We start from the raw sequence: 13,646 nt of genomic DNA on the forward strand, positions 1-13,646 counted from the left end.
TTGTTCAAGCAGTCTTCAAGCCTCCTCCCCCGATTACTATAGTTTGACTTTCTATTTTGTTCTTGTCTTTACTTTATAAATAGAATTTTATTATATATTATCTCTTACTGTAGAATTTAGTGTTATTACATGTTGGCAATAATCAAAGGTGATGTTTTTTTCCATTGTTTCATGTCATGGTTTAAGTGAATTCCCCAAATAACTCAACTCCATGAAGCTTAAGCTTGCTTTTGCATTTGAATAATTTTGCACAAAAGGCCGTTTGAAATGCATTCACTATTTTTCTCCCTCTTGAAATAGCTCGCACAGAACATCCTTTAACCTTTGTCTGACTCAGGCGATGATTGAAAGCATCTGTTATTGTAGTGATCCATGCCACAAAGATGCCAGGATGCTAGACTCCAGATGCTTTTTCTGCCGTATTCATCATATATTCTTTTGCCTCATCTGCAACCAGCTGCCACGACTGCTCCTGATCTAGCTCTGGAAGCTCTCCCCCAACCCTCTTAATTCACAGCTCCTAATAATCTAGGAAATCAGCCAAAGAACTTGTTAGCATTTGTGACAAAAATAACTAGACCCCAAGGATCTTAAAAATAAACTGAATTAATTTAATGGTACCTTTTTGCACACTTCAGTGCATCTTTTTTCTTCCTGTTTCTCTTTGCAAAAATTACTTCTTGACAAGGTATTGCCTTCTATGTATATCCCATATGCATTGTCAGTAAAATAATATGCATTATGCATAAGTAGATACAGACACACGCATAATGCATCAGTCAATAGATTTTATGTCTACTTGTCCTCCTTAGGAATTCATTGAGGACAGAATTGTTTCTTTACACAGAACCTAAAATATAGTAAGAGTTCAACAATGTTTTTTTCAATGAGTTAACAAGTCTTATAGTATAGGTTCCTAGCATAGTAGCAACTTTTTAAAATGCATTTGCTTCTTTGTATATATTTATTATTTTTAAAATTTTCTCCTTTTTATTCAGTCCAGAGCTCCAGTCTATGGAATGATGTCACCACCCATATTCTCCATATGTTTTCTCTCCTCAGTTGAAACCTCTGGAAACTCCCCAGAGGTGTGTCTCCCTGGTGGTTCTAAGCCCTGTCAAGTTGACAGTCATCACAGATAGCTTTTACCTTTTCTGAAATACAGAAGGCAAGGGTATTTCCTAGCAAAGTGAGGAGAGTCCAATCAAAGATTGTGGGCAGTATAAGAAGTCTCAGGCTACCAGCAGAGGGGCAGTCTGGCTGATTAAAATAGAAGTTAAAACACAGTAAAAGTCTAATGAGCTAGGAGTCCATGTCACTGCTGTTGAGTGGCTTTACTGCACTTGTGAGCCTTGGTGGGGAGACGACAGATGGTTTGGTTTCTCTGAGTTTGCAGTTTGCCCAGCAGGATACAGGAACAGGAATTGAGGGCAGTGCAAAGGATAATTAAAAAGTTGGTTCTGAATTCTAAGCTTCAAAGGAGGAAACTAATAAGGGAAGGAACCCAGTAGACAGTGAGGAAATGTGACAGTGAAGCTGGAAGATGAATATTTATAAAAGGAGGAAACTGAACTGGAAGAGAGTTACCACAGATGATTATCTGGCCATGCTGGGCTTCTGGTGTTTGGTGGTAAAATGTGGGCATGGCCTAAATGTTTCTCCGAGGTTCTTTCTAGTTATTTCTTTTTTTTTCCATTTTTACAGTTTTAGATTTTATTTTTTTCTTAAAAATGTTTTCTTTGTATATGTGCATGGTACTATGTTACATAAAGACATTTTCTTATGAGAAAAAAATTGAATATTTTCCTTCCTATATCCCTCTATCTCTTCTTTTCTCCCCCACCCAGCCTGCCGTTAGCTCCTTTTCTCCCTGAACAATGTAGCTTCTACTCTCATGCATTTATATTATTTATATACAATATAGGAACCACATATGAGAGAAGGCATATGATATTTGTCTTTAAAGACTCTCTTGATTTGCTTAATATGATTATTTCAAGTTGCATTTGTTTTCCTGCAAATGTTGTTTATGGCCAAAAACCCCTTTTTATCATGGGCTGGAAAGATGGCCCTGAGGTTAAGAACCCTGTTACTCTCTGTGGCGGACCCTGGTTCAGTTCTCAGCACAAACATGATGATGTGCAATGTCTCTATTACTCCCGTTCCAGGGATCCAGTGCCGTCTTCTGGTCTCCTCCGGCACTGCACACACAGTGTATAGGTGCATACATGCAGGAAAACGTTATATACATAAAATAAAAACAAATCTTTTAAAAATTCATTGTGTATATATGTTCCATTTTCTTTATTCATTCTTCCGTTGTTATTGGCTCTTTTTTTGTTTTGTTTTGTTTTTTGTTTTTTCGATACAGGGTTTCTCTGTATAGTTCTGGCTGTCCTGGAACTCACTCTGTAGACCACGCTGGCCTCGAACTCAGAAATCCACCTGCCTCTGCCTCCCAAGTGCTGGGATTAAAGACGTGCGCCACCACCACCCGGCCTGTTATTGGCTCTTGATAGGGTATCTCACTGCAAGTCTACTTGGCCTGGAACTCTTGGTCCACCTGTCTCAGCCTATGAAGTGCTGGGGTTACAGGTGTACAACACTATGCCTGGCTATGATTTTGCACTGAGTTATGGTATTTTGAGCATTGGTGAAATGAAGAGGACTAGCACAGATTTCTAGTCTCTTTGTCTTTTCCTCACTACTTTTCAAAAGCCTAGATCACTGCCAGGCACACGGAGTTTACCAGTTAACTTATTTGGCACTATCTTAGGGCCATTATTGTTACGGTAAAACACTTTCCTCAGGGAGGAAAGAAAGGGTTTGTTTGGTGGGCATGCTTCTTCATTACTATTAATCATTGAAAAGGTTAGGACAGGAACATAAGCAGGGCAGGAACCTGGAGGGAGGAGCCGATGCAGAGGCCATGGAGGGGTGCTGCTTACTGGCTTGATCCTCATGGCTGCTATCATATAGCATCCAAGGCCATCAGCCCAGGGATGGCCCTGCCCACAACGGACTGGGCCCTCCTCAACCAGTCACTAATAAGAAAATACCCCACAGGCTTACCTCAGCCCCATCTTACAGAGGCATTTTTCTCAGCTTGAGGTTGAGACTGCAGCTTTTCTCAAGCTGATATCAAACTAGCCCACACAGGCTAGTTTCATGTACCTGATATATTTTGAAGATCCGTTTAATAATTGTAATAACTCTGTGTGATTAGAATGGTTACTATCATCACCTATTTAAAGATGATAAAGCTAAAGCACGAGGGAGGTTTGCCTTGTGCTTGTCTTTGTGAAGAGTCTAACACTCCAGAACGTCAGGGTTATGGAGGCTGGGTGTGTGATCAGGAAGAGAAACAAAGACAGAATCGGCACTGGGGTCAGTCCACCTTGCTTTCTGAGATGAGTTCACTCATTGACCTGGAGCTCTCTTCAGAGTCTAGATTGGCTCTCACTTAGCTCCAGGGATCTCTTCAGACCTCTCCTCATCAGTTCTGGGAGTACAAAAGCACACTGCTATGCTTGGCTTTTTCTTTTCCCTTTTTTATGTTTTATTTCATTATGTTTTGAGGCAGGGTCTTACCATGTCGTCCTGGCTGCCTAGGAACTCAAACATGGACCAGGTTGGCCTCAAATTCACAAAGACCTGACATCTTCTGCCTCCCAAGTGCTGGGATTGAAGGTGTGTACCATCATACCTGGATCCTAGCTTTAAAAAACAAGTTTTTAAATAGCATATATCACTTATATTCAATAATGGGTTTAATCACACCATTTCCATACATGTATAGAATTCCATACAGTTTAGTTGTGTTCACCCAAATAACTCCTTTTTTACTTTCTTATCTCTTTGAAGTGTGTGGTTGATTCAAAGATTTACTAGGGTTGCTCACAGGAGCTTGGGTAAAGGAGCATGCTGACACAAGCAAGGGGCAACTTACTAGTGGCTACACCACCAGAGACTATGTTTCTTTCCAGTTACCACTGTCTGCAGCTCTCTAGGGGACAGAGGGGCTTCATGAGACCCTCCTCCATCCACTATGATAGAGTGTTGACACATAAGATCTTGTCCGGGTCATCATGGCTCCTGTGAATTCATGAATACAACAGTCATGCTATGCACTGAACACAGCACCCCATGTCTTCCTCTAGTGTTATGCTCTTTCTACTTCCTCTTCTACAGCGACCCTTGAACCTTAGGGCAGGTGATGTAGATGTCCAACTTAGGGAAGAGTATCCAAGAGTCACTTATTCTTGGCATTTTGACCAGTTATTAATCCTGGAATCACTGTTACCCACAGGAAAGAGAAGCTTCTTCTGCCAAAGCAGGGCTAATCTATAGACATGCACGTCATTATTTTTCTTCTAATCACACACACCTGCGCATGTACAATGAACTAACCCAGGTAGCTTAAAAAAAAAAAAAACTACTAATTCTTGAGCCCCCCTGGCAGAGACCAGGATTTATTTAGTCTGGGATGGCACCCAACTACAAAAGCTCCCCAGAGAGTTCAAGGTGCAGTCAAGGTTAATGGTTGTTAGAGTTAATGAAAACACACACATATAATTTGGTTCTTTATTATCTTTGGGGAAAGAGAGCCTTGAAACTGGGGGAGCTATTAGGTTCCTATTTCAATGGGCTTGTTTCAGCTTTTCCTGAGGTCGTATCTTTCTCCCAAGTTGGTAAGAGGAGAGGGGAGTCTGTGAGACCCAGGAGACATTCCATACAAAACCTGTCCTCTAGGACTATATACCTAAGAACTGCAGTTATATGATCAAAGACCCATGAGCTGTCAACCTCTTCCCCAAGTCTATAACCCAAGGGCACATTTCAAACATAAGCGTAAGGGGTCCCTGTTTCTGGGAGAATGTGGATGAAGGGTGACTTACAGACTGGAGTGTCTCCAGATGGGTACACAGTCAATGTCTGACAACTGCTGGAGACACAGATACGAAAGGTACAGGAGGCCAGGCGGTGGTGGCACACGCCTTTAATCTCAGCACTTGGGAGGCAGAGGCAGGCGGATTTCTGAGTTCGAGGCCAGTGTGGTCTACAGAGTGAGTTCCAGGACAGCCAGGACTACACAGAAAAACCCTGTCTCGAAAAACCAAAAAAAACAAAAAACAAAAACAAAAAACGAAACGTTCAGGGGGCAGGGAGTTAAATGACTGCCTTTATTAGTCTGTCAAATGAGAAGGCAATTCTGACTGTTATTTCCCACCTGACATTAAGCTATAATGGCTTTATTATTTAGCCTGTCTGACCTTCAGGTTATTAGCAAACTAGAAATAATGGTGCTTTGTGAAGATTACATGAGATAATTGTATGTATAGCACACATTAATAAGGCTAAGACTCAATAGCTACAATATATTGTATGTTTGCCTTCAAATGGTCCTCCTCTAATAAATGTAGCTTTGTAGGTCCCAGGAGGGGATATGTCCATGAGCCGCTCCCCTGGGGCTTGTGCCTGCACTGTGGGGGGAAGCAGCACTATTTTTAACTTCAGTACTAGGCACTGAAATAGTACCTTTGTGTCTAGCTTTTTTCATTTCGCATTATATTTTCTCCCAAGCATTTTGTGGCATATATTTTTAGTTTAATGTTATATATTAAAATAAAAGAAGGGAGACAGGGTGCCTAAGCATTTACTTTGTGTTCAGAAAGGACTCTCCTGTGGTAGAGGGGAACAGCAGAATGGAATTAGGTCATTACAAGCACAGAGAAGCAGTATGAAGTAAAGATGCTGTATTTGTACTCAGGCTTTGCCTCCATCTGTGTCAGCATCTCCCTCCAAGCTTGTGACGTTGTTGAACCAGCTGGTGGCCGTCAGGCTCTGATGTCTTCTTTCTTCTGACCTTGACGACCTCTTTCCGTCAAATTCTATAGTCATGCTCTTTAGTGCGTCAGAAGACAAGACCTTAACAGAAAATGGCAGAGCTTTTGTGAGTGCCGAAGCAGGAAGAACAGAGCCAAAGGTGCGTGGCTATGGAAACAAAAGAGTCTGAGCCTTGAAAGACATAAAAACCTGTTCAAAAGCAGTGTGTTTCCTTTTAGTTTCTAAATCTATTCCCGCATACCTGCAATTTCCCTGTGCTTTTAAATTGATCATGTTTTTGCTTAATTAGATATTCCATTAGAGAAATGAATTCCAGCTCTGGTTGACATGAAATTCCTGGGGAAGATAGAAAACAAAAATCCTGGGGTGGAGTCCAGGCTTTGATAATTTTTAAAACTCCCCAGTGAGTTCAGAAAGTTGGAAACAGATACATAAATAATGACGTCACTGACATTTGATAACATTCTTTGTTTTCCTTTTGATTTTTATAGAAATGATTTTAATGTCACTGCTACTGTGTTGTGCTCTTTTGGATACTGGTGCTGTCCTTACAGAAGTTTAGAACCATGACTGTGAGCCTTTAAAAGTTTGGAGGAAACTCACTGACATCATGTATTTGATTGACTCTGGAGGGTTGTACAGTAGCATGAAGAACACATTTAAATAAAATAAGGTTCTAAATCAAGTATATTTAAAAAAAAAAAAGAATAAAACTCCGGTTGACAAATGAGAACTGTCAAGGACAGAACCAGCATTTAAAAGGCAAATTAAGAGAAATTCAAAAGAAAAATCCAGGAAATAGGGAGGGGGAGGGGGATATCTAGAGAGAGAGAGTAAGGTCAGAGAAGCAATAAAGGATTTCTTTCTTTCTTCCTTTCTTTCTTTCTTTCTTTCTTTCTTTCTTTCTTTCTTTTTTTTTTGTTTGTTTGTTTTTTTGAGACTGGGTTTCTCTGTGTAGCCCGAGCTGACCTGGAACTCACTCTGTAGACCAGGCTGGTCTTGAACTCAGAAATCCACCTGCCTCTGCCTCCCGAGTGCTGGGATTAAAGGCATGTGCCCAGCTAATAAAGGATTTCAATAAGAGAAGAGAAGCTGTGCTTGTAGGGCTAGCAAGCCTCACCAATCTTTTCCCACCTCACACTGGGTGGCCCCAGCAGGTACTGTTTGCTTCTGCAGGCAGAAAATGACAAGAGTTGTATCTGCTGGGATTAGAGGTGTGGCTCATGTGGTAGAGAGCTAGCACAGAGCCCGGGTTTAATCCCCAAGCACAGCATACATCAAATCCAGGACACACCCTAGTAATCCTAGTATTTGGGAGGTGGAGGCAGAAGGATCAGAAGTTCAAGGTTGCCCTTCACTACATAGCTATCTCCAGGCTAGTCTGGGCTACACAAGACCCTGTTGGAGGAGGGAAAAGTAGGAGGTAGGGGAGGAGGAGGGGGAGGAGGGAGGAGAAGAAGGAAAAGGAGGAGTCTGTTAGATCTGTCAGATTAAACACAAGACTCAATACCCTGACACTGGAAGTTTTGCAAGGATATTCCACTGAGATGCCCCAAATGCATCAGACACACTTAGGAAGTTAACACTTCCAATCTGCTTTCATCTGTCTTTTGCAAAAAATCAACTTTGTCAGTATATAATTTATATAAATTCATTTTAAGTGTGTGGTCCAGTGACTTCTGACAGACATATTCTGACTATCCAGTGGAAACTGTAGGATAATTCCACCACACACCCTAGTTTCCTCCTGCCTATCTGGAATCAACACTTCACGTGCCATCAAACACCCTCTGTCTGATGTATTGCAGATTTGTTTTGTCTGCTCTAGGATTTTGTATAAATAATTCACATACTGTGAAATTTCTTGTGTTTGGATTCTTTCATGTAGCTCAATGTTTTCTTCCCAAACATTTTAGTGCAAAATACCCCATCATAGCCCACGGCGGTTAAGAAACTATTGGAACACAGTTCTTATCCAAACACTTGGTAAATTAAAGAAGAAGAATCAGGAGCCGGTCAAGGCCAGTCCTAACTACATAGTGAGGCTAAGGCCAGTCTGGATTACTTGAGACCTTTTCTCCCACCCCCAAATTCAATAATGTAGCAAAGTAGAGAGTATATTTTACAGCAATCACCTATATATACAACTGTTGTGGATTGCTGTATTGTTTTTTTCTGCCCTGTGCCCTAAACTCTGGTAAGGTGAAGTCTTAATTAGTCAGATAAGGATAGAGCCTGTGATTGTGCAGTGGAAAGGAAGGTGGAGCTGGGAGGGGGGAGGGGAGTAGGAGAGAGGGGAGGGGGAGGAAAGGGAGAGGGAAGAGAGGGGGGAGGGGGTAGAGAAGAGACAGTGCAGGAGACACAAACAGGAGCTACAAGTGGAATTTGTAGGAGAGGACGATGAGCCAGAACCACGTGGTCCGAGGAGTCATAAGTAACTGAGGCTTTCTTAGAGAATAATGTTGGCACACTTGTTCAATCTAGGTGTGCGGCTTGTATCTAGATCAGTTGAGTTTTGAGTTCTTTGTGTGCTCATTTTGTGGTTGGAGATTTACCATTATAAATCTGGCTGGTAAATGACAATCCTCTGGAATTTTCATTTTACAGTCCAGGGGATTATAGCCAGCAGCAGCCAGTTTCTGAAGGCTAGCCCCAGGGGGAGAATGGCTTGGGAAGTGTGGGAGGTTTGGCAGTCCCTAACCAGGGCAGACCACCACTTGGGGCTCTCCATCGGGGTGGGGAGACCACGGTATCCAGTGTCTAGCCGGCCATAGGGTGGATTGTTTTTTTATAATTACACACTACATACCACCATATTAAAAAAATAAAATAAAATCACTTTATTGTTCTCAACTCAAACAAAAGCGCTACACAGCTGGGCAGTGGTGGTGCACTCCCAGCACTCGGGAGGCAGAGGCAAGCTGATCTCTGTGAGTTCGAGACCAGCCTGGTCTACAGAGGGAATTTCAGGACAGCCAGGACTATATAGAGAACCCAGGTCTCAAAAAGCCAAGCCAAACCAAACAAAACAAACAAACAAACAAACAAACAAACAAAAGCACCATGCAACTATATTAAGGTAGCCACTCAAACATTTTGCACACCATTTGAGTGGCTTCCTTAATTTAGGCTTTAAAATTATTTGCTAAAGTTTATATTTATATTTTTTTTACCCTGGCTTAATGGCACATACAGTTGAGAGGTGAAGGTAGGAGGGTCAGGAGTTCAAAGGCAGTCTTAACTACATGGTATGTTGACCTGACCTGCGGGTCCTAGTTATTCATGGGGGCGAGGAGGACCACAACCTGAAAAAAGAATGGGCGAGAGAGAGAAAGGACTCAAGGAAGCAATTGCTTGTCAAGAGTCATGTATTTGAACGTGAAGCCCCTTTTTATAGTATGCTTTACAAGGGGAGGGGGTAAGAGGGGCTAGGTGGTGGAAAAGTACAGAATCTTCATGCCCTGTGCCTTGAAACATTTCATGGTCTACACGGTACACTGCCTTGAAGTATGGTCTACCTGCCTTCCTCAGAAGATACGGTACACTGCCTTGAATCTATCTCCAGCTGTCAAGCAGGATCTTGTGATTGCCAAGCTGCAGGGGACATTGTGCAGGTTGGGAAAGGTAGGGGGTGAGGATAAGGGCGAGGGTCATGGCTTCTGGCAGTATGTTGGACCCAGCTTAGGCTACATGAGACTCCGCCTCAAAAAAAGAACAAATAAAAATTTAAAAATATGCTTATGTATCTTTGTGAATATAATTACATTTGAGTTTTTGAGTTTACAAATCATTTTTTTAATTTAAAAAAGCTTTTAGTTAGTTTTAGTTATGTGTTTTTATTTTATTTTTTAAGACAAGCTTTCTTTGTGTAGCCTGGCTGTCCCGGAACTTGCTCTGTAGACCAGGCTGGCCTTGAACTCAGAAATCTGCCTGCCTCTGCCTCCCAAGTGCTGGTATTAAAGATGTGCCTCACCACTATCTGGCTAACAAGTTTTAATTTTGTTTTTTGTTTTTTGTTTTTCGAGACAGGGTTTCTCTGTGTAGCCCTGGCTGTCCTGGAACTCACTCTGTAGACCAGGCTGGCCTTGAACTCAAAAATCACCTGCCTCTGCCTCCCGAGTGCTGGGATTAAAGGTGTGTGCCACCACTGCCTGACTCACAAGTTTTTATAAAATATATCTTAGTCATATTCTTTCCTCTCCCCAACTCCTTCTAATTCTTTTCTATCTCCCCACCTTCCCAATTTAATGTTCTCTCACTTTCTCTTAAAAGACGGGAAAAAACTTTAAAAACCAATAAGACCAAAAAAACAAAAAACCAAAAACCATGGAGTTTGTTTTTGGTTTTCACTGGCCAACAACTCCTGGTAGGGCCTGGTTAACATACACAGTGACACTCCCCTGGAGAAAACTGGTCTTCCCTTTCCCAGTAGGCATCAACTGGACATAGCTTCTAGGTTAGGGGCAGGACTTTGTGTCCACTTCCCCATCTCAATGCCCAGTTGTGGGTCTCTTTGTTAATTGTCATCTACTGAAAGAAGAAGCTTCTCTGATGAGGACTGAGTGATGCTCTGCTCTATGAGTGTAACGATGGCATTAGGGGTCATTTTATAGCTATGTTCCTTTAATAGAATAATTGTGGTAAGTTTTCCCCTAGGGTCCGTTACCTATCTAGTCTCGGGTTCTTGCCCACTTTATCAGTGTTGTGTAAGGTTCCATCTCATGGAGGGGGCTTTAAATCCAATTTTTGGAAACAGATTAGTTTTTCCTATAATATTTGTACCACTATTATACCAGTATATGTTGTAGGATATTTGATCACACTGTGAACCCCAAGACTGTGTTATTTACTGAAGAAAACCTGAGATGGTGTTAGTCAAAAAAACAAAACAAAACAAAAAACCTGCTACTAGTTGTGGTGTGGCTCTGGTCTTAGTACACATCTTTAATCCCAAATAATGAAGGTAAAGTTAGTTTGTAGAAGGAAGCACCCATGTCTGAAAGTGACGGATAATTGAGTGGCAGAAAAAGTGATGAACCAGAGAGAGATTTAACAGAATAGGATATGCTCAAGAGAGGAAAGGGAAGCTATGTAAGAGAGAGCAGGGCAGAGAGAGAGAAGGGGGCAGCTTTATGGGGACAGTTATAGAGAGACAGGTTACAGAGAGAGAGAACAAGCTAGACAACAGGTGAAGACAGAACAAGACAGAGAAGGAGAAGGAGCCAAAAAGATTAGAACCTATTGCCAAAGTTAGTATGAAGCCAAGCAAAGCAATTCAGTCAGAGGCTGAGGGAGAAGCCAGAATAGCAGATATCAGGCAAATAAAAGTTACTTTGACAAGTATACCTTATAAGCAGATTGCTGTTGTAGGTTCAAAGGTCTGTAGCTGGGTAATATTGATGACTACCTTTCCCTTCGTGTCCCCTCCTTTATCCTGCCCTTTCCCCCTTCCCATCCACTCCACCTATTCTGACATCTCCTTTATTTCCACATCACTGTATTCTATTGCTCCTTCCTTCAAAGATGCCCTCCTCACCCCCAGTCCCTTACTAGCTATGAAACCTCTGTGGTTATTTGGACTAAAACAGACATACTTAAAGATTAAATCCAACATCTATATGAAAGAGAAAACATGTAATATTTATGCTTGGGCATCTGGATAATTGTTACTCGGGATAATTGTTGCTAGCTCTATTAATTTACCTGTGCATTTTATAATTACATTTTTTTCTAACAGCTGAAAAATATTCCGTTGTATAAATGTAGCATATTTTATTATCTATTCTACAGATGACGGACATCTAGGCTCTTTCCAACTTCTGGCATGGTGCCAGCATTTTTATAACTATTATTTATATTTCACAACTTTAAAAAGTTAGACTTTTAAAAATGAAAATAAAAATCCAGTATAATTGAAAACCAGTTCTTTCCACTGAAAAGGCAGAAAGGGGCTTGAGAGATGGCTCAGCAGTTAAGAGTGCTTGCTTCTGGAGGACCACATTTCAGTTCCCAGGCACATCATGAAGCTAACAGCTTTCTGTAACTCCAGGGACTCTGATGCCCTCTTCTGGCCTCCTTCAACAGCAGCACATATGTGGCATATATTCACACATGCATGCATATACACCTCACACATACACACACATAGAAATAAAAAAAAAAGAAATTAAAAAAAAAGGATGGAAAATAGAAGGAAATTTCCAGGAAATTAGAATAAGAAGATAGAACAGTAGAAAACAAGATTGGGGGTGGGTGAGGGGGGAGGAGAATCAAATTTAGAAAACACAACATTCAAAAAGCAGAAAAAAACATTACATTTATCTATTGTTTATGTATATGTGTTTGTGTGGCCACTGATATGTGTGTGTGTGTGTGTGTGTGTGTGTGTGTGTGTGTGTGTGTGTGTGTGTGTAGGTCAGAAGACAGAAGACAACTTTGGACAATGTAGGTGTCAGTCTTCTCCTTCTGCAAGTGTCTTGAGAACACGTTCCAAGACAGCTAGGGGATACATAGGGACAACACAAGGCTTTCGGCTCAGTGCCTTTATTACTGAGCCATTCTACTGGCCCAACAAGGGGAAAAGGAAAATTTAAACACACAGGGAAAAAAATGGAAAAGATAATCACCAACTAGGCCTTCAGACTGAGCCCCAAGTGCCCATCTTGGTGATATGGCAGAACCTAGAGCTAAAGAGTACACTGCAAGGTTTGAGAACACAAAAGACTAAGAGAGATGCTGCCCTCCCGGAAGAGTGGGGTGAGCTCTTACAGATAAAACAGAACACACGGAATCACAGTGACCTTGGATGACTCAACTGCAGCACGTGGCTAAGAGACAGTGGGGAAGTGCTGTCCAGGTTCTGAATGAAGCAAGTCTCCAACTTAGAATGAATGGCTAAGACCTAGAAGACCAGGAAACGATCTGCCGTCAGGGATCCCAGGCCAGGCTGGGCAGCATAGTGAACCCCACTTAACAAGACGAGAGAGTAAACATAAAAAAACAAGTGAAGGCACAGGCCTACCACAGGCACCACCTGTTCCCAGGAAGCTGCTAGGATACTGCTGAACAAACAAACCAAGAAGGACACGGGGTTTACATGTGGAGGCCAAAGGACATTTTTGGGGTCCCCAGGAATCAACATCAGTCAATCAACCAGGCATGGTGACACATGCCTTTAATCCCTAATATCTAACTAATTAATATGCTATTAATTATACACATTTATGAAATACATGCTCATAGTGTGTACCAATCAATTCAGGGTAATTAGAGAATCCATCACCAAGCGGCGCACTTCCTTGAGCCAATGAAGTCCCTAGCTGTGGTTCCGCTTCCACCCAGGCAAGGTGGTCAAGGTCATGCAGCCGGGCGGGCCGAGAGGACAGAGAGAGCCGAGCTGCCCTGGCGATGGCACAGGCTCGCTCCACCAGGGGCGAGTTTGTGGAGGCCCAGGAGCTATAGTCCTCATTCATTGGCCACTGCACAAGTCACGGGAGCAAATGTAGCCCAGAGGATTTGGCCACCGCCTATAACGGGGGCAAACCAAGTACTTCAGCGTTGATTTTTATGAAGCCACGGACGACTACACATCTGCAATAGAAATCTTGCCCAACTTGGAAGTTCCTTATTATAACAGAGGTTTGATATGCTACAGGCTAGGGTATTTTGACGAAGTTTTGGAAGATTTCAAAAAGCCATTAAACCTCAATCCTGGATTTCAAGATACTGTTTTGAGCTTAAAACAGACCATTCTAGACAAAGAAGAAAAGCAAAGACGAAATGCGGAGAAAAGTTACTGA

The 13,646-nt window shown here is 41.9% G+C and overlaps 1 pseudogene; it reads left to right on the forward strand.

The window, feature by feature from the left end:
- Nucleotides 1-5,899: 5,899 nt before the first annotated feature.
- LOC114619797 lies at nucleotides 5,900-13,646 on the forward strand (annotated as a pseudogene).

This window comes from Grammomys surdaster, unplaced genomic scaffold (genome assembly GCF_004785775.1).
Source record: "Grammomys surdaster isolate TR1022 unplaced genomic scaffold, NIH_TR_1.0 165, whole genome shotgun sequence".
Classification (NCBI taxonomy): domain Eukaryota; kingdom Metazoa; phylum Chordata; class Mammalia; order Rodentia; family Muridae; genus Grammomys; species Grammomys surdaster.